The sequence below is a fragment of the Salvelinus fontinalis genome, chromosome 25 (genome assembly GCF_029448725.1).
Source record: "Salvelinus fontinalis isolate EN_2023a chromosome 25, ASM2944872v1, whole genome shotgun sequence".
Lineage (NCBI taxonomy): Eukaryota > Metazoa > Chordata > Actinopteri > Salmoniformes > Salmonidae > Salvelinus > Salvelinus fontinalis.
In genome coordinates this window covers 20,196,802-20,216,654 of record NC_074689.1, presented here as the reverse complement: position 1 = coordinate 20,216,654, position 19,853 = coordinate 20,196,802, and the positions used below count along the sequence as shown (strand labels likewise).

The 19,853-nt window shown below is 42.8% G+C and overlaps 1 protein-coding gene across 2 annotated transcripts in view; it reads right to left on the bottom strand.

The window, feature by feature from the left end:
* The window catches only part of LOC129822965 (catenin delta-2-like), a 379,787-nt gene that overhangs the window by 289,531 nt on the left and 70,403 nt on the right, over positions 1-19,853 (bottom strand). The gene's annotated exons all lie outside the window — the stretch shown is intronic.

Here is a 19,853-nt window from a genome sequence, read left to right as displayed (position 1 = left end):
AGAAGAGTACAATACAACCCATAGCACGATGCATCATCTTCAGATGAAGAAGAAATTCCCCAAGCTGAAACGGAGACATTTTTGTCAAAGAACAGCAAAATAACATGGTCCTTGTCACCATATGACAACCAGGGCAGGATGGCAGCACAAAATGTCATAAGGATGACCCCAGAGCCCACAAGACATGCAGTTGCCCATGCCCAGGACATCACCTCAACATTCTACATGTTCATCACACCAGCAATTGAAAAAATCATCCAGGAGATTACAAATCTGGAGGGTTTCCGTAAATATGGAGACAACTGGAAAAGGATGGATGAAAGTGACCTGCATGCCTACATAGGGCTACTAATCTTAGTGGGTGTGTATAGGTCCCGAGGCGAAGCTACATGTAGTCTCTGGGCTGGAGAGAATGGAAGGGCGATTGTTCATGTCACGATGCCACTGAAAGTCTTTCACACTTTCTCAAGAATGCTACGGTTTGATAACCGTGAGTCAAGACCTGCAAGACGTGTGATAGACAAACTGGTGGCCATAAGAAAGGTCTGGGAGAAGTATGTGGAGCGTCTGCCATACATCTACAACCCTGGGCCTGAAGTAACAGTGGATGAGCAACTGGTTCCATTCAGAGGTACATTTTTATGTTCATATCTGTAATGTAAGTGATTTTCACTGTAAATGTCATTATGTATTGCTGTAATATCATTGATTTATGAGATTGTTTTCTGTGACACTGATACTAATTACTGATAGTAATCTCTTTTGTCAAAAGGTCGCTGTCCTTTCCGGCAGTATATGCCCAGTAGCCAGCAAAGTGCTATCTCTTGCTAAAAAATGTTTACACCTATGCAGTACCTTTAGCAATAATAATAATAATAATAAACCTTTACTTTAGTAAAGAAAACAATTATGACAGGCGTGTTGTAATAAATACGAGTGGTGTGCACTGATTAAATGCAGTCTTTCTGCATAGTGAAGAGGGAAAGCCCAGATATTCACAAAGTTTGTGATGAATGACAGGTTGTTTCTAAACGCAAAATAGATTTGGGGTTGTAAGCTGTCTACCAAGCTTACACATATCGTGGGGGCAGGACACAAACAGTATTGTACTCTCTCTGTGCGTGTGTTGTACCGTACTCTTCAGGTGTACCTATGCCCTGTATGACAAGCGCTAAGGTAATTGAATGGAAGCAAAGCCCCGGGCTAAGATAACCACGGTGGGTGAGGGACTTGCCTAGTTAAATAAAGGTTAAATACATAATTTTTTTAAACCACGGTGGGTGAGGAGCTTAACAATGTCCTCTGTAAAAAAAAGCGGCTTTCGTTGTCCATTCACTCCGTCAAATAAAGCTTTCACACTTTAAATAAAACACAGACGTATATGTCTTATATTGAATGGGAATTGACAGGGGCAAAGTGTAGCATGCTGGATGGGAAATCATAGACCCTGTGTGTGTGGGGGAGGATGTGTGTGTGTCTGTGTGTGGTTCCAGAGGAGATATGAAGGTTTGTTGAGAGCATCTCTCCGCAGGCTCACAGGTGATGGTTTGATGGCTCGATACTGATTGAAAAATGTCAAGAGCTCCTTTCATGTTGAAGTAAAAGACATTTGGTCCCATTTTGAGAGGGAAAATAAACTATGAATGTCAACCTACCAACTCACTGTGTCTCAAAAGGTCTACAAGGATGATTTAGTAGAGAAGAAATTACCCACAAAATGGAGTCATGTGAGGGCTGATCGTTACAAAACGTAACATGCCACTTTGCTTGTCTGGACTTCTTATTCCTCCTTTCAAGCAACACTTTCTCCAACGTGTGATAGCAACACTTCAATTTAAACAGACAAAATACCAACTCTCCCAACCTGTCTGTGGTTTTCATCTGAGATTGTGTGTTTGTGCTGTGTGTTGATCTCTCTAGCTTTCTCTCCTCTCTCTCCCTCTATCTCTCTCTCTCCTCTCTCTCCCTCTATCTCTCTCTCGGCCTTGCTCTCTCCCTCTCTCTCTTTCTCTCCTCTCTCTCCCTCTCTCTCGGCCTTGCTCTCTCCCTCTCTCTCTTTCTCTCCTCTCTCTCCCTCTATCTCTCTCTCAACCTTGCTCTCTCCCTCTCTCTCTTTCTCTCCTCTCTCTCCCTCTATCTCTCTCTCGGCCTTGCTCTCTCCCTCTCTCTCTTTCTCTCCTCTCTCTCCCTCTATCTCTATCTCTCTCTCGGCCTTGCTCTCTCCCTCTCTCTCTTTCTCTCCTCTCTCTCCCTCTATCTCTCTCTCGGCCTTGCTCTCTCCCTCTCTCTCTTTCTCTCCTCTCTCTCCCTCTATCTCTCTCTATCTCTCTCTCGGCCTTGCTCTCTCCCTCTCTCTCTTTCTCTCCCCCTCTCTGCCTCTGTCTCAGATTGGCATGCTGCATCACTAACAGTTCTACCCCTCCCTGCTGATTAATATGTTGCACAGACAATAGAATCAACTGCTAAGACAGGGATTCCCAAACTTTTTTGGCCCACGATCCCATATAGATATCTGAAATGTTCATGACCCCAACCGTGAAAAAAAATGTAATTAACAGCCAATGTTTTCTTTTTTTAATTAGGGCTATGACAGTCAACTGCAAAACATTCTAACAGTATTTCTGATTGTATTCTCAACTCACCATCATATAATTTTAATTGTCGGCTATGACAGTCAATTGCAAATTAGTCTGACATAATTTATGTAATCTCGCCACCACTAATGAGATAGGTGTGCTTGATGCATGTCGCGTGGTTTCCTGTCACATCCAAACTGGATCATTGTTTTTTTAATGCAGACGAGAGCCCTGAATCAGTGTAACATGAGGTTTAATGCTTGGAGGGTGATGGCACAGTATTCCCTTTGAGTCAGGAACCAAAACTCCTCCATAGTGACCCGTGAATGTGTTGTGTGCAGCATTCGGTCACATGACAGCTTGATCAGGTGTTTGATTTACTGGCATGTCAACTGAGCCAGGATCACAGTCAAACGGATTTAGCTGATCACAAAATGGTCACAAAATGTTTCGGTCACAAAATGTTTTGGTATTTACCCTGCATGCTTGCGTTCAGTTCGTTCAGTTTCCCAAAAATACTGTACCAGTACAGTACCAGTCAAAATCTTAGACACACGCCCTCATTCCAGGGTTTTTCTTTATTTTTACTATTTTCTATATTGTAGAATAATAATGAAGACATCAAAACTATGAAATAACACATTGAATCATGTAGTAACCAAAAGACTGAGTCAATGTGCAGGGGTGCACGTTAGTCGAGGTAATTTGTACATGTAGATAGGGGTGATGTTTATGCATAGATAATATACAGCAAGTAGCAGCAGTGTATAAAACAAATGGGGGGGGGGGGTCATTGTAAATAGTCCGGTGGCCATTTGATTAATTGTTCAGCAGTCTTATGGCTTGGGGGTAGAAGCTGGTAAGGAGCCTTTTGGGCCTAGACTTGGCGCTCCGGTACCGCTTGTCGTGCAGTAGCAGAGAAAACAGTCTATGACTTGGGTGACTGGAATCTCTGACAATTTTTAGGGCTTTCCTCTGACACCTCCTAGTATAGAGGTCCTGGATGGCAGGAAGCTTGGCCCCAGTGATGTACTGGGCCGTACGCACTACCCTCTGTAGCGCCTTACGGTCAGATGCTGAGCAGTTGCCATGCCAGGCGGTGATGCAACCGGACAGGATGCTCTCGATGGTGCAGCTGTAGAACTTTTTGAGGATCTGGTTACCCATGCCAAATCTTTTCAGTCTCCTGAGGGGGAAAAGGTGTTGTCGTGCCCTCCTAACAACTGTCTTGGTCTGTTTGGACCATGGTAGTTTGTTGGTGATGTGGACACCAAGGAACTTGAAACTCTCAACCCGCTCCACTACAGCCCCGTCGATGTTAATGGGGGCCTGTTCGGCCCGCCTTTTCCTGTGGTCCACAATCAGCTCCTTTGTCTTGCTCACATTGAGGGAGAGGTTGTTGTCCTGGCACCACACTGCCAGGTCTCTGACCTCCTCCCTATAGGCTGTCTCATCGTGATCAGGCCTACCACTGTTGTGTGGTCAGCAAACGTAATAATGGTGTTGGAGTCGTGTTTGTCCACACAGTTGTGGGTGAACAGGGAGTACAGGAGGGGACTAAGTACACATCCCTGAGGAGCCCCTGTGTTGAGGATCAGCATGGCAGACGTGTTGTTGCCTACCCTTACCACCTGGGCGCGGCCCATCAGGAAGTCCAGGATCCAGTTGCAGAGGGAGGTGTTTAGTCCCAGGGTCCTTAGCTTATTGATGAGCTTCATGGGCACTATGGTGTTGAAGGCTGAGCTTTAGTCAATGAACAGCATTCTCACAGCATTCTCGCAGTGTGGAGTACGATTGAGATTGCATCATCTGTGGATCTGTTTGGGTGGTAGCGAATTGGAGTAGGTCTAGGGTGTCCGGGAGGATGCTGTTGATGTGAGCCATCACCAGCCTTTCAAAGTACTTCATGGCTTCTGATGTGAATGCTACAGGGCGGTAATCATTTAGGTAGATTACCTTCACTTCCTTGGGCTCAGGGACTATGGTGGTCTGCTTGAAACATGTAGGTATTACAGACTCGGTCAGGGAGAGGTTGAAAACGTCAGCGAAGATGCTTTCCAGTTGGTCCGCGCATGCTTTGAGTACACGTCCTGGTAATCCGTCTGGCCCTGCGGCTTTGTGATTTTTGACCTGTTTAAAGGTCTTGCTCGGCTACCAAGAGCGTTATCACACAGTCGTCCAAGAACAGCTGATGCTCTCGTACATGCTTCAGTGTTGCTTGCCTCAAAGCGAGCATAAAAGGCATTTAGCTCGTCTGGTAGGGTCGCGTCACTGGGCAGCTTGTGTTACGCCCCTGAAAAAGGGGACAAATAATCACGAGAGTGATACGGTATTGTTTCCTCAATGAGAACTTTTAGTGCAATCATTTTACAAAAGTAACACATTTTACAGAACAACAGATCTACAGGAAATAGATAGTTTTGTAGGGTACAAGGCTTATTCACGTCACAACAGTATACACTGTAATTCACTGAAACAGATACTAATTTCAATATAACTGTCAAGCACAAAGCTTTAACTCAGTAAACCATAACTCAATTTATCAACAGGCAATAAAGTGTTTGAAAAACCATTATACAAATAACACCGCAAAATATCTTATTAACAACGCACCTGTTCATTCACAATCAACATAAAATGGCAGCTAATCGCAGTACGAAGCTATTCTTCGCTGCAACCGAGCAGGGCTCATATTACTCTCTGCCAACTTAACTCTAACTTCCTCAAGATGTTACTAACACACCTAAAACACTCTTGACATGTTAGCGAGTTATTACATTTAAATTACTATTTTTTATCATCAATAACGTACCTGGAGTTTAAAGAGATCACACTTACTTGGTTTGAGTTTAATGCCATACTCTCTGAGACGCTGCAAAACTTTTCGCACACTTGCGTCTGGGTTTCCCTTTCTAGTCTAATAGATTTCAAGCCCTGCCACATCAGACGAGCGTCAGAGCCGGTGTAGTAGGATTCAATTTTAATCCTGTATTGGCGCTTTGCCTGTTTGATGGTTCATCCAAGGGCATAGCGGGATTTCTTATAAGCGTCCGGATTTGTGTCCCGCTCCTTGAAAGCGGCAGCTCTAGCCTTAAGCTCGATGCGGATGTTGCCTGTAATTCATGGTTTCTGGTTGGGATATGTACGTACGGTCACTGTGGGGACGACGTCGTAGATGCACTTATTGATGAAGTGGTATACTCCTCAATGATATTTTGGTTGAATCCCAGAACATATTCCAGGAAAACAGTCCTGCAGCGTAGCATCCGCGTCATATGAACATTTACGTATTGAGCGAGTCACTGGTACTTCCTGCTTTTGTTTTTGCTTGTAAGCAGGAATCAGGAGGATATAATTATGGTCAGATTTGCCAAATGGACGGTGGGGGAGAGATATGTATGTAAGGTTCTGCATTTATTTTCTTAGTCAACCTTGTGTTCTGTTTCGTTGTGTTCTTGAACGTAGCCCTGTTTCTTTGTGTTCTTGAACGTAGCCCTGTTTCTTTGTGTTCTTGAACGTAGCCCTGTCTTTAATTTTTGTTCATTGATTTCACCTGTGTTAGTTACTCACCTGGTCTCATCAGCTCCTTATTTAGTTCAGTTCATTCTGTTTGTGCCTTTGTGAGGTATTATTCATTTTGACTCTACTAAGCATTTTCCTAGCTCATTTGTGAGAACCAGTTATAGCCTTCAGTCCTAGTTTTGATTCACCTGCCTGTTTGCCTACCTGTGTCTGACCATTGCCTGCCTATGACCACGATTCCTGATTGTAAACGGGCAAACTTAAATCCACTTAAACTTAAATCTGTTTTACCTCATTTCTACCAGCATGTCACATGTGCAACCAGAGGGAAAAAAACTCTAGACCATCTTTACTTAACACACAGAGATGCTTACAATGTAGTGAATACTCAATGAGAAAAATGTGTAGATTCACGCGGCAGGTGTTTTTTGCGAAGGCGAAAAAACACACACACACACACACACACACACACACACACACACACACACACACACACACACACACACACACACACACACACACACACACACACACACACACACACACACACACACACACACACACACACACACACACAGCCAGACCATATTGGCATCCAACTGAGGACATGTTGCTTCAGAACGCAACTCAACACCAGTTGATGAGCTACTGGCAGAGACGGAGGAAGGCTGGGACGGAGAGAGCCTTCTGGGGGTGCGTTCACAAGTCAACAGTTGTTGATGTGTGTGTCTGTAGGTGGCAGATGTGCTCTCAGAGACTAATTGGCCCTTATTGCTGTCTCTGAGCGGGGGGGTTGTTTATTACTGCACACAGCTCGGCAGGGCCCAAGGGAGGTGTGTGTGTGTGTGCGCGTGTGCGTGAACAACCCTCCCAGTGGGGAAGAACCTTTCTCATATAGACACACATATAATTTGCGGGGGTTTTCTATATCATCAAGGGCGCAACTTTGGTTTTAGAAGTGGGGGTGACATACTTATAATTTTTTATTTATTTTATTTTATCCAGTCGGATAAACACTCCAAACAGCCTATCCAACTGCTCGGAGATGTCTTCATGGTCCTAAAGCACACCGTTGCCTCGTTTTGTATCACATTTAAATGATAAAACTAGGGGGGGGGGGGGGGATTATATTTCAGAATGTGGGGGGGACATGTCTCCAGTGAAATTGGCGCCCTTGTATATCATTAATATATGCAGTAAGCCTACATCAAACCTGTCATAACTAGTTAATTGCATGTGTTTCTTCTCATAAACAATGACAATTGATGGATGGTGATGAGTAACAGCAATGTTCAAAGTAAACACAGATAGGTATCGACAGTGTGTCACCAGCAACACAAACACATCGATGGAAAATATTAACAATGTATCTATTTTATATTAAGCCCCATCTCTCTCTCTACACACACACAACCACACACACATCAAATCCCTGCATCTGTGGCTTTGATTGGAGTGTCTCATTATGTGTCTGTACACAAACAAAGGAGAGAGATGTAATCTGCTCAAACAACAGGACATGGAGAGGCCTATGGTAATTGGCTGAAGAGACACTATCATTTACAACACTTACACTGGCATCTCATTAGAGAAGAGGGATACAGAGAGAGAGAGCGATACAGAGAGAGAGAGATACAGAGCGATACAGAGAGAAAGAGATACAGAGAGAGAGAGATACAGAGAGAGATATATACAGAGAGAGAGAGATACAGAGAGAGAGAGAGAGAGATACAGAGCGATACAGAGAGAAAGAGATACAGACAGAGAGAGAGATACAGAGAGAGAGATATAAAGAGAGAGAGAGAGAGACAGAGAGAGAGAGATAGAGAGAGAGAGAGAGAGAGAAAGATACAGAGAGAGAGAGAATGAAAAATAAGATCATATCAAAGACGATGTGCACAAACCATGACAGGAAGTCAAACTGCATCTCCAATAGATACACACACACACACAGGCGCCAACAAGTGCCAGACAGTATCTACAGTATATCCAATAAAGACATGCCACAAGTGAAGAGAGAAGAGAACCTCAAACAGACCAAAACAAACAGCCCTTCATCTACAATCAAAACAGAGTGGGCTTCCTGTCCACTTGTGTAACACTATGCTATTATCCCCCCTCCACATGTTTTTAAAAACACCTAAGATATTGCCAGCCTTGTCCATATAATACAGGTAAATTACTAATCTTGGCGCTAGGATTTGAAAATAGAAGAGTTTGACAATTGCGCTGGCTTCAGGCCAGCCGAAAATAGAGCCCCGAAGCCTCAGGACCAGAACAACCAATCAATCAGAATAAACCAAATGACAGAAAAGGGTCAAAATAAAACTACATCACCTATTGGGAAACACAAGCACAGAGAAAAATACAGTGCTATCTGGCACTAAATCGACAGTACACAATGGCAAACTATGGTTACCGATCAAAACTTTTGGAAAACCTTGACAAAGTAGTGAGCACAGCCTAGCCATAAAAAAGGTCAGACAGAAAAAGCTGCCAAAAGAAGAAAGGGTGTGTGATCACTGCATAATTAAAGAAACAGAGCCGCACTTTCACATTAAAGTCACAAAATAAACAACAATTAGAGAAGATTACTTCCCTAAATTTGAAATTATACTAAAAAGTTTCAAAAACCTCTCAGTTAAAGAAAAACTTCCAATCCTACAAGGAGAGGACAAAGACAGCTGTAGGTTGGCAGCACACTATGTAACAGCAGCACACTATGTAACAGCAGCACACTATGTAACAGCAGCACACTATGTAACAGCAGCACACTATGTAACAGCAACACACTATGTAACAGCAGCACACTATGTAACAGCAGCACACTATGTAACAGCAGCACACTATGTAACAGCAGCACACTATGTAACAGCAGCACACTATGTAACAGCAGCACACTATGTAACAGCAGCACACTATGTAACAGCAGCACACTATGTAACAGCAACACACTATGTAACAGCAGCACACTATGTAACAGCAACACACTATGTAACAGCAGCACACTATGTAACAGCAGCACACTATGTAACAGCAACACACTATGTAACAGCAGCACACTATGTAACAGCAGCACACTATGTAACAGCAACACACTATGTAACAGCAGCACACTATGTAACAGCAACACACTATGTAACAGCAGCACACTATGTAACAGCAGCACACTATGTAACAGCAGCACACTATGTAACAGCAGCACACTATGTAACAGCAGCACACTATGTAACAGCAGCACACTATGTAACAGCAACACACTATGTAACAGCAGCACACTATGTAACAGCAACACACTATGTAACAGCAGCACACTATGTAACAGCAGCACACTATGTAACAGCAGCACACTATGTAACAGCAGCACACTATGTAACAGCAGCACACTATGTAACAGCAGCACACTATGTAACAGCAGCACACTATGTAACAGCAGCACACTATGTAACAGCAACACACTATGTAACAGCAACACACTATGTAACAGCAGCACACTATGTAACAGCAGCACACTATGTAACAGCAGCACACTATGTAACAGCAGCACACTATGTAACAGCAGCACACTAGGCCAGAAGATGAAGGACTGTTAGTGACAATAAGTGCCATAAGATGTGAAAACATTTACGAATAATATATTATTAGCATGTTGTCCATTATTATTATAGTTGGTGCATGTGTAACCGGTGTGAATTGGCTAGCTAGTTAGCGGGGTGCGAGCTAATAGCGTTTCAATCGGTGACTTCACTCGTTCTGAGACCTTGAAGTAGTTTTTTTTTTGGAGCGATAGGTAACGATGCTTCGTGGGAGGCAGTTGTTGATGTGTGCAGAGGGTCCCTGGTTCGAGCCCAGGTAGGGGCGAGTATGCACCAGTGGCGACCCTTCATTCAGGGCAGTTTTGAGCCCCACCTGTTTAGCCCCACCTATATGTATAAATATATACATATAATAATTGGCCTATTTTGCATAAATTCGTGTCACATATCAGTTTGAAAACAAGGATTTATTTTTTATCCTTTGAGTTAATTAAGCCTCATGTAAAACATGCTCTCTTTCTTGAGTAAGGCAGCTCCAAAATGCAGGTGTTTCAACCTAGCTTAGTGTTATCTGTGGTGGAAGGGCAGCCTGCAAAAATATAGAGCGTAGGTGATGGTCATCTTTTCTTCTCCGTGATTGGCTCAGTGTTTTGTCACTCATGGGGACACTACGTCACCGAAGAATCTACAGGGAGCTCTAGGCAGTTCATGCCCCCTTGGGTGCTGTCATAGATTTACAGTTTAAAAATCTTAGCTAGCAAGCTAACTAGCTACACAAGCAGTCATCATCATGAATCACATCGACAATATTCAGGAAAATCCTTTTCAATCCTTGTCATATGAAGAGAAATTACAGATAAAACGTCTGGGTGCTCATCGGCCATTGGACATAAACATTACACAACAAGTCGGAAATCGCAAATTCATCAATGAGTGGTTTGGAAAGAATCCATGGCCAACTACAAGTGTCGCAAATCATTCACTGTGTATGGTCCAAGTCTGGGTTTAAGGATTTAAAACATCTGTATGAAAGGGTCTCCTTTCCAAGCTTAAAAAGTTATAAACATTCACACGCAACACCATGGGACACAAAAAGGGACCATGCCGTCAATCCAGCATGACGTCTTTATCCAGAGAATGCCAGACTTTGATGACAAAGTTTGCTCACAAAAAGGACCTCCGCACCATCTTCCTGTTCAAGTGAGCACAGCACAACATCTATGCTGCTGTAAAATGATGTCATTTGCCAGGGAGATACTGTATGTATACTGTAGCTAAGAAAGTGATACTAAATGTATGTTGTGTAGTAAGCCCATGTGTCTCACAAGCCCATGTGTCTCACCCTAATAATTCGGTCCCTCAGAACTTATCCAACTGTTCTGACTTGGAAGTTCACATGTAGCCTATAACCTGTTTTAGAGAAATGTCATTATCTAATATTGTAAGAGCTTTCATTGTCTGCTTATAATGCCCACATAATTTATCCTAGGGTTCTGACTTCGTGTACAGGGAGAATACTGTAAGAACGACCCATGTTCTGAGTTCTGTCGCTGTTCATTTCAAAAGTGCTGAACAAATAGGCATAACTACTATGTCCGTCTTAGCTCGCTCAGTGTTTTAAACGAAATTACGGCTTGCCTCTTATCTGCTCATTATGCCCTTATGCCCGTGTTTATACACATCTCCATTGTTATATTATTTATATAGATCTAACCCAAAAGTATCTTCCTCATCATTTAAGGCAATGTTGGAATTATGCATTTCATTGTTTTGCTCAATTTGTGTATTATAATTAGCTCATGTGCTTTTCTCCACAAGGAGGGGATACAATGGCTTGCGAAAGTATTCATTTTTTTAATTTCACAAATTTTGACTAATTTGTGTATGTCCATTGCATAAAATTAAAATAAAAATCTATTTAAATTACAGGTTGTAACGCAACAAAATAGGAAAAACTCCAAGAGGGATGAATACTTGTGCAAGGCATTGTATTATATAATGTAACCATGTTTGCCAGTCTCTTCCCATTTAAATATTTTTCTTCAACACAAAGTTCAGTAATAGACCCATGTAATTCCAGTTGCTATTGCAAGGGTTGTTTTGTTTGCGCAATGCGCTGTCTGTGCGTCGGTACGCTGTCTATAAAAGTGGGTCCTTGTGATTGTATTTTCTTTCCTTTTTAGACCACATACAGTGCCTTCGCAAAGTATTCAGACCCCTTCCCCTTTTCCACATTTTGTTACGTTACAGCCTTATTCTAAAATGTATTCAATAATTTTTTCCCCCTCATCAATCTAAACACAATACCCCATAATGACAAAGCGAAACTTGGACATGATTTGGAAAGGCACATAACTGTCTATATAAGGTCCCACAGTTGACAGTGGATGTCAGAGCAAAAACCAAGTCATGAGGTCGAAGGAATTGTCCGTAGAGCTCCAAGACAGGATTGTGTCGAGGCACAGATCTGGTGAAGGGTACAAAAAAATGTCTGCAGCATTGAACAAAGTGGCCTCCATCATTCTCCAATGAAAGAAGACTCTTCCTAGAGCTGTCTACCTGGCCAAACTGAGAAATCGGGGGAGAAGGGCCTTGGTCAGGGAGGTGACCAAGAACCCGATGGTCACTCTGACAGAGCTCCAGAGTTCCTCTGTGGAGATGGGAGAACCTACCAGAAGGACAACCCTCTCTGCAGCACTCCACCAATCAGGGCTTTACGGTTGAGTGGCCAGACAGAAGCCACTCCTCAGTAAAAGGCACATGACAGCCCACTTGGACTTTGCCAAAAGGCACCTAAAGGACTCTCAGATTATGAGAAAGAAGATTTTCTGGTCTGATGAAACCAAGGTTGAACTCTTTGGCCTGAATGCCAAGCGTCATGTCTGGAGGAAACCTGACACCATCACTACGGTGAAGCATGGTGGTGGCAGCATCATGCTGTGGGGATGTTTTTCAGCGGCAGGGACTGGGAGACTAGTCAGGATCGAGGGAAAGATAAACGGAGTGAAGTGCAGAGAGATCCTTGATGAAAACCTGCTCCAGAGCGCTCAGGACCTCAGACTGGGGCAAAGGTTCACCTTCCAACAGGACAACAACCTTAAGCACACAGCCAAGACAGCGCAGGAGTGGCTTCGGGACAAGTCTCAGAATGTCCTTGTCCTAAAATACTTCAAATAGTAGGCTAACCGCGTCTCTCTCGTCTCTCTCTCTCAATCATTATGAATTTACTGAACATAAATGTAACAATGTATGTGTATGGTTCAAAAGTCAAAACCCATGTCAGGATTCATTATTATTGAAGGAGATCGAGTTACGCAAATCCACAAGGAGTCATGAGAAACCATATTTACTTAAGCAAATCAACCATATCAGCTATGGTTTAAAAAAAGGCAGTAGGCTTAAATGATGCTGAATGAACTGTTTCACTGCCAGACAAGACTCCGCTGATAGACAGGTGTAGCACAACCTGGTGTAGAGGTGTAGAGGTCTGCACAACGCATCACCGGGGGCAAACTACCTGCCCTCCAGGACACCTACACCACCCGATGTCACAGGAAGGCCATAAAGATCATCAAGGACAACAACCACCCGAGCCACTGCCTGTTCACCCCGCTATCATCCAGAAGGCGAGGTCAGTACAGGTGCATCAAAGCAGGGACCGAGAGACTGAAAACAGCTTCTATCTCAAGGCCATCAGACTGTTAAACAACCACCACTAACATTTAGTGGCCGCTGCCAACATACTGACTCAACTCCAGCCACTTTAATAATGGGAATTGATGGAAATGTATGTAAAAATGTATCACTAGCCACTTTAAACAATGCCACTTTATATAATGTTTACATACCCTTCATTACTCATCTCATATGTATATGTATATACTGTACTATATATCATCTACTGCATCTTACCATCTTTATGTAATACATGTTTCACTAGCCACTTTAAACTATGCCACTTTATGTTTATATACCCTACATTACTCATCTCATATGTATATACTTTACTCTATACCATCTACTGCATCTTGCCTATGCCGTTCTGTACCATCACTCATTCATATATCTTTATGTACATATTCTTTAACCCTTTACACTTGTGTGTATAAGGTAGTAGTTGTGGAATTTTTAGGTTAGATTACTCGTTGGTTATTACTGCATTGTCGGAACTAGAAGCACAAGCATTTCGCTACACTCGCATTAACATCTGCTAACCATGTGTATGTGACAAATAACATTTGATTTGATTTGATTTTTAACAGTGGTAAGGATTCACTCCATGGTGCTAAAAGGAAAGGTCCGCTGTCGGGACAGATTTATGTCGGCCCTAACAGTGTGTGGGCACTGTTTGTCACAGTTATAGTGCAATTAATGTATTGTTTAGTGTTGTGTAGTGGCTTTGCTGGCATGCATCAACAAAAAAATATTGAGTTTGCCACACCATGCTAAAATCAACACTGGTTTGCATGTGTATGTGTGTTTCCCCACAGGGAGTGTTGTTCGCCTAGAGAGGAGATTACCCACAGTGCATCACTTTGTCAGTACTCACGGGTGGTTGATGATTCACTGTCAACACATGATGTACCGCACACTTTCCTCCTCACTTCTCCCTCTCTTTTCTCTCTCTCTCTCTCTTCACATCTCTCTCTTCCTCTCTTCCCTTCTCTCATCTCCCCTCTTCCTTTTCCCATGCCTACACTACCCCTCTCTTTTCTGTTTTCCTCTCTCTGTTCATGCCTACACTATCCCTCTCTTTTCTGTTTTCCTCTCTCTGTTCATGCCTACACTACCCATTCCACTTTCTCACCCCTTTAGTTCACACATCTCTTTCTCTCTTTCACCATCACTCATTTCTTCTCTCATCCCTCTTTGATCTCCAGCACCTTTTCCTTTCTCCTTTCAACTTCCTTCACCCTAACTCCTCTTCCTACATCTCCTCTCCTCTTTCTCACATATCTATTATCCCTTTCACCTCTCTAACCCTTTCATCCCAGCCATATATATTTCCCTCCCCTTCCCACCTATTGCCCTCCTCTCTCTTTTCTCTCCTCCTCCCCTTCTTCTCCCTTCCACTACCTCTATGTTATGCTCTGTGAGCTAGGGAGAGGGGTAAGAGAGTAGAGTAGAGAAGAGAATAGGAGAGGGACGGGAGGGGAGGAAAGATGAGGAGAGAGAAGTATGGAGAAGAAGGAGAGAATAGGAGAAGGTGAGGAGGGGAAGGCAGAGGAGGAGAGGATGAGGGGAAGAGAGAGGAGGATGGAGGAGAGGAGAGCAGGGCTATGAATATGAAGGATGCGTGAGCAGTGGTTTGTCTCTCAGGTTTGTCGTCTGAGACCAACACACACAGTCAGCACATTCTACTGAGGGAGAAAACCCTGGGGAGGCCTTACACACACTCTCTCTCTCTCACACACACACACACACACACTCACTCTCATTCACACACATACACTAACTGACTCATTTTCAAAGGGAAAATAGAGATGTTCCTCCCTTTTCACATAGACCAATGCAAAAATAACATAGCATTATATATCTTTATGACTAGAATTTAAATGAATCAATATACGCACAACTGAACAAAAATATAAACGCACCATGCAACAATTTCAAAGATTTTACTGAGATACAGTTAATATAAGGAAATCAGTCAATTTAAATAAAGGCCCTAATATAGGCCCTAATCTATGGATTTCACATGACTGGGAATAGAGATATGCATCTGTTGGTCACAGATATATATTTTAAAAAGTCTGGTGTGACCACCATTTGCCTCAATGCAGCGTGACAACGCCTTCGCATGAAGTTGATCAGGCTGTTGATTGTGGCCTGTGGAATATTGTCCCACACCTTTTCAATGGCTGTGCGAAGCTGCTTGATATTAGTGGGAACTGGAATCGTACACATTGATCCAGAGCATCCCAAACATGCTCAATGGTAAGACATCTGGTTAGTATGCAGGCCATGCAAGAACTGGGACATTTTCAGCTTGCAGGAATTGTATACAGTCCCTTGCGACATAGGGCTGCGCATTATCATGCTAAAACATGAGTTGAAGGTGGCAGATAAATGGCACGACAATGGGCTTCAGGACCTTGTCACGCTATCTCTGTAAATTCAAATTTCCATTGATAAAATTAAATTCTGTTGGTTGTCAAATCAAATCAAATTGTATTTGTCACATACACATGATTAGCAGATGTTAATGTGAGTGTAGCAAAATGCTTATGCTTCTAGTTCCGACAGTGCAGTAATATCTAACAATAATATCAAACAGTAATATCTAACAATTAATGTAACAATTCCACAACAACTACCTAATACACACAAATATAAAGGGGTGAATGAGAATATGTACATGTAAGTATATGGATGAGTGATAGCGAAGGTGCAATAGATGGTATAAAATACAGTATATACATGTGACATGAGTAATGTAAGATATGTAAATATTATTAAAGTGGCATTATTTAGAGTGCATTGTATAAAGTGACTAGTGATCCTTTTATTAAAGTGGCCCGTGATTGGGTCTGAATGTAGGCAGCTGCCTCTCTGAGTTAGTGATTGCTGTTTAGCAGTCTGATGGCCTTGAGATAGAAGCTGTTTTTCAGTCTCTCGGTCCCAGCTTTGATGCACCTTGTACTGACTTCGCCTCCTGGAGTGTGGCGGTGTGAACAGGCAGTGGCTCGGGTGGTTGATGTCCTTGATAATCTTTTTGGCCTTCTTGTGACATCGGGTACTGTAAGTGTAATGGAGGACAGGTAGTTTGCCCCTGGTGATACATTGCGCAGAATGTTACAATCTCTGATGTCTCTCTGGAAGGTAACCCTTGCTCGAATTTCGTCTACCTTGTTGTCAAGAGACTGAACATTGGCTAGTAGTATACTCGGGAGCGGTGCACGTCTATGGAGCCTGGCCAGGTCGTCACTTTGTCTGCCCCTTCTGCGGCGTCGTTGTTTTGGGTCGCCTACTGGAATTAGCTCCATTGTCCTGGGTGGTGGTCCAAACAAAGGATCCGCTTCGGGAAAGTCGTATTCCTGGTCGTAATGTTGACGTTGCTCTTATATCCAGTTCTAGTTCTTCCCGGCTGTATGTAATAAGACTTAAGATTTCCTGGGGTAACAATGTAAGAAATAATACATAAAAAACTAAATACTGCACAGTTTCCTAAGAACTCGAAGCGAGGCGACCATATCTGTCGGCGCTATGCTTTCCATAGCTTATGCCTGCCCCTACCATAAACCCACCGCCACCATGGGGCACTCGATTCACAACGTTGACATTAGCAAATCGCTTGCCACATGATTCCATCTGCCATCTGCCATCTGCCCGGTACAGTTGAAACCGGAATCCATCCGAGAAGAGCACACTTCTAGAGCGTGACAGTGGCCATCGAAGGTGAGCATTTGCCCACTGAAGTCGGTTACGACGCCAAACTGCAGTCAGGTCAAGACCCTGGCGAAGACGATGAGCACACAGATGAGCTTCCTGGAGACCGTTTCTGACAGTTTGTTCGGAAATTCTTTAGGTTTACAAACACACAGTTTCATCAGCTGTCTGGTCTCAGACGATGTGAAGAAGCTGGATGTGGAGGTCTTGGGCTGGCGTTACACGTGTTCTGCGGTTGTGAGGCCGATTTGACGTACTCCCAAATTCTCTAAAACAACATTGGAGGCGGCTTATGGTAGAGAAATCAACATTCAATTCTCTGGCAACAGCTCCTGCAGTCAGCATGCCAATTGCATGCTCCCTCAAAACTTGAGTCATCTGTGGCATTGTGTTGTGTGACAAAACTGCACATTTTAGAGTGGCCTTTTATTGTGCCCAGCACAACGTGCACCTGTGTAATGATCATGCTATTTAATCAGCTTCTTGATTTGCCACACCTGTCAGGTGGATGGATTATCTTGTCAAGGAGAAATGCTCACTAACAGGGATGTAAACAAATTTGTGCACAACATTTGAGAGAAATAAACTTTTTGTGGGTAAGAAACATTTCCGGGATCTTTTATTTCAACTCATGGAACATGGGACAACGTAGAAATATAATGGATAGATGAAACAGCCTCTTGGGTAGGAAGAATCTGACTTTGAAGACTCAGTGTGTGTGTGTGCGTGTGTGTGTGTGAGTTCTTTTAGCAAAGACAAAATACTGAGCATCTACATACAAAACAGAAACAACATACAGTAATGGGCTACACTACACACCAGCAATTAAATATTCACTTTTACACACACACACACACACACACACACACACACACACACACACACACACACACACACACACACACACACACACACACACACACAGAGAGAGAGAGAGGGAGAGAGACAGAGAGAGATAGAGGGAGAGACAAAGAGAGAGAGAGAGAGAGAGAGAGAGAGAGAGAGAGAGAGAGAGAGAGAGAGAGAGAGAGAGGGAGAGAGAGAGAGAGAGAGAGAGAGAGATGGGGAGAGAGAGAGAAGCTATATGACAAAACACATCGACATATTAGTTATTCTCTTCCATGTGAGAAGCAGTTTTAACTGCAGACCAAAATAAGTGGCAGAGAGAAAAGGCTTGGTGCCAAGTCTGCCGACGATGACAAACATCAGTGAGATCACTTGAGACAGTCTGAATCAGGGGAAGGAAAGAGGGAGAATTAAAGGTGTGGACCCCCCCACACACACACACACACACACATCATTACTCCTCTACCTCCCCTCGTTCTTCTGTGAAGCTGTGAGACACTCAGGCAGTACTAGCAGAGGAGTACAGTAGAGATGAGTCTAAATATTTAGTCCTGGAGCAATAACCAGTCAAATGTTTGCTCATCCATCTTGGTCTGGACATCCATGTCCTACACAGTCCTCATAGAGAACATCTAATAAGCTATAGTATACACTAACTAATTACATCCTTATTGATTTATATACAGTACCACTCAAAAGTTTTCTACATTGTAGAATAATATAGTAGACATCAAAACATATAGAATCATGTAGTAACCAAAAAAGTAGCCACCCTTTGCCTTGATTTGATGACAGCTTTGCACACTCTTAGCATTCTCTCAACCAGCTTTATAAGGTAGTCACCTGGAATGCATTTCAATTAACAGGTGTACCTTGTTAAAAGTTAATTTGTAGAATTTCTTTCCTTCTTAATGCGTTTAAGCCTATCAGTTGTGTTGTGACAAGGTAGGGGTGGTATACAGAACATAGCCCTATTTGGTAAAAGACCAAGTCTAAATTATGGCAAGAGCTCAAATAAGCAAAGAGAAACGACAGTCCATCATTACTTTAAGCCTCAGAAATTGATTGCAGCCCAAATAAATGCTTCACAGAGTTCAAGTAACAGACACATCTCAACATCAATCGTTCAGAGGAGACTGCGTGAATCAGGTCGAATTGCTGCAAAGAAACAACTACTAAAGGACTCAAACAATAAGAAGAGACTTGCTTGGGCCAAGAAAAATTAGCAATGGACATTAGACAGGTGGAAATCTGTCATCAAGGGTGGATACTTTGAAAAATCTCAAAAATAAAATATATTTTTATTTGTTTAACACTTTTTTGGTTACTACATGATTCCATATGTGTTATTTCATAGTTTTGATGCCTTCACTATTATTCTACAATGTAGAAAATATTAAAAATAAAGAAAAACCCTTGAATGTGTAGGTGTGCCCAAACTTTTGACTCGTACTGTATGTTAAACCAACTTGAGGAAATGGATCGTTTCCAAATGCCTGCTAAATTAAAAAGGAAAACGTGGCTATGAGAACCAGAGAGAGAGAGAGTGTAGAGAGCAGGGCTGAGCGAGAGAGAGAGAGCAGACATTTCTGTCATGAAGTATACATCAGTGGAGGCTCTACAGAGGAGGAAGGGGAGGACCATCTTCCTCAGTGAATTTCATTTTTTATATATATTGAAACATTAAGGTTATCCGTCTTAGATAAAACTATACTAAATATATTCACATCACCAAATAATTGATTAAAACACCCTGTTTTGCAATGACGACCTATATTAGCCTCAGTAGCACTCTGTAGGGTAGCACCATGGTGTAGCCAGAGGACAGCTAGCTTCTGTCCTCCTCTGGGTACATTGACTTCAATACAAAACCTAGGAGGCTAATGGTTCTCACCCCCTTCCATAGACTTACACAGTAATTATGACAACTTCTGGAGGATGCCCTCCAACCTATCAGAGCTCTTGCCGCATGAACTGACATGTT